General features: G+C 37.3%; 1 pseudogene; it reads right to left on the reverse strand.

Annotated features, from left to right (window-relative positions):
- Positions 1 to 2,382: 2,382 nt before the first annotated feature.
- LOC145244027 (5S ribosomal RNA) lies at positions 2,383 to 2,500 on the reverse strand (annotated as a pseudogene).
- Positions 2,501 to 2,894: the final 394 nt, after the last annotated feature.

Below are 2,894 nucleotides of genomic sequence, written 5' to 3' on the forward strand. Positions count from 1 at the left end.
CGCATCCACCATGAGAGACAAAATGAAAAATCGTCTTTTGCACATGGCTCCACGCATCGCTTCCGCTTGGGAAGAAAAAAATAAGATAACTAATTATAATTATCGACCAATGGCAGAGCTCCGCGCCTAAAATAAGCACCTCAAATATCACAGTCACTGGGAGCCAGTTTGCCACTATAAAACGAGGGATTTGAGGGAACCGAAAGGTGGGAAGCGGAGATTCGCCCTGCTGCGTCAGTGAACGCACGGACAGATTCTCCCACCCGACCTAAAGAGATGGAGAGAAGAGAACTCGCCCCGCTGCGCCAGTAAACGTATGGACGGATTCTGTCACCAAACCTGAAGAGACTTAATGAAGAAGAAAAAGAAATAAGGCACCAGTGAACTGAAGCTGATTACGCTCTCATGTTATGGGCCAAACGCCTTCAACTCTAAACACTGCCTAATTCACACAAACCAAAGAAGAGAGGAGGAAAAGGAAGACGAAGACGCCGGGCTGCTAGCTGCTGATGAAAAAGTCACTCGCTTTCCAGTTACAAGCCAGGACACGCATCACTGACAGCAGGATGACCGGCATACCCTAACCCTCTCCATCGTCCAAAAGATAATTTACATTTTACGAACAGTCATTCCTTGTCAATTCATACATACCTACAAATAGTTTACGAACATTCATTCCTTGGCAATTCATACATACCTACAAACATTTTACGAACATTCATCTCCTTTGTTAAATCACATTCCATCCTACGAACACTTTACCTCTCCTAATACAAATTGTTGTTAGTAAATAAAGTCGGTTCTCAACCTTCAACATTCGTCTGTCTTTAATTATATGGAGTCAGAATCTACACACTTCCAACGTTGTTCGTTTAATGTATTCTTTGTTGTCGCCTCTATGGCATCCTTTCCTACATCTAATCCTTTTCATAGACCCGAGGCCATATATGTACAGTTCAAACGTGTTCTTCTTAACTTTAACTCGAAATAGTGATTCATTTATTAATATTTAACAAAAACAAGACATAAAACAATATTTATCGCTATTATACAATTTTTCATCGTACAGGGTGCAACACATTTTAGTCTTTCAACTATATGTTGCTAATGGACTTATGCAAGTGTTAATGGTGTTTTCATTTAGCTAATAATTTGCCATTTTCTTTTTCAGTTATCTTCATTAAGCAATATAGTTTGGATTGGTACATATCACGCTTTTACTGTAGAAATGTTTTTGAAAAATGGTGAATCTGTAACTGCAACACAGAGATTTCCGAGTTTATTACAAGTTAGGATGACATGATGATGTTTCAGATAAAAAATCTATACAAACATGGGTTGCAAATTTCAAAGCTACAGGTTCAGCACTTAAAAGAAAGCCACCTGAAAGGCCTCGAAGCGCTCGTATGCCTGACTATATTCGAGCTGTGAGACTTTCTGTTACTCAGTTTCATACACGTTCAGTTTACAAACATGCTTTGGCCTTGGGATTGTCTGATTGAACAGTCATAAGAATTCCACACATCGATATGCAGTTCAATCCATACACATTAATAATTGCTCAGAAACTGAACGAGCGCGACTGGGAAGATCACATTCAAAATGTGGGATATATTTCTGCCGCACCCTGTATTATGTTCATGCAACTAAACCTCGGTTTTACTGAATACAAAATGTAAAACTAAGGATGCCGCTAGAGTACTGTTGAAATTATCCCTTCCGGCTCCCCCTCAATTGGGGATTCAGTGTTATGTAAAATTGACACTGAGTGATATATTTCAATAGTGAATATTTTGATCATCGTTTGATAACCTGAGCAATCTAAGACGATTATAATTTATTTGTTAAATATTTTTTTAATAAAAAGTTTTGTATCATGCACTCCCTTTAAAATACGTTTTTTTTTTTTGTTTTTTGTTTTTTGTTTTTTACTATTTCAGAAATTGAATGTCAGAATTGAAAACAAAGAATAATTGTTTGCCGATATGCGATTCCGTTTCCTGCGTTATTTTAATTAATTTAATTAAAAATCAGAAAATCAATTAGCAAATATAACATTTTTTTTTAATATGGATCAAACGTGGAACTGCGGCGTGGCCCCTAGCGTTGATAGAGTCAGTTAGATGATGATAGTCTTTGAGTATTTCAACACAATGGATATCCTCTGTAGAGGTAGTTGCGCGTATAATTGTGAGGCAAGAGTAGCGCAATCACTAACCACATCTCTCCTGAATTGGTACTGCTTGAGTCCAGTTACAAGGAGAGGTTCAAGACTGACTGAGGCGAGGATTGCGCAATTTCCAACCAGACGTCTCCTTGCTTGAGTCCAGTGGCAAGAAGACGTCCAGGACGACTGGAAACAATGCCAAGATAAGCGGAGAGCACATACAGCACTTGGAATTCCCAAATGGTCACCCATTTTAGTACTGACCAGGTTCAACGTTGCTTAACTTTGGTGATCAAATGGGAATTGGTGTGTCAATGTGATTATGCCGTACGTTTATTAAACCGCACTAATAATTATTACAAATTGGCTATAAAAGTTATGTTTTAACAGAGGAAGATATATATACGAGCTTGCATAGTACAATGGAAATAAACAAAACATTAAGAGAATAGAAGGGTCACCAGTCAGCAAGTGCTAACTAAGATATGAACATAGGTTTTGCAAATGAAAAATTGAGAAAAACGAAATTTTATAACAAAACATTTTTATTACTATAATTTTACAAGTTATGTTTAGTTGGTAAATGTTCATTTATGCAAATTCGTGCTTGATACAGAAAGTTGATTAAGTAGTCAAAAGTCTAAGAGGTGTGTATGTCAATATCTTCACAGTGTGAATAATGTGTATATGTAAGTAATAGACAGTGTTGCATTGTGTATGTGTCTTG

This window comes from Euprymna scolopes, chromosome 22 (assembly GCF_053919585.1).
Source record: "Euprymna scolopes isolate OS-2025 chromosome 22, ASM5391958v1, whole genome shotgun sequence".
NCBI lineage: Eukaryota > Metazoa > Mollusca > Cephalopoda > Sepiida > Sepiolidae > Euprymna > Euprymna scolopes.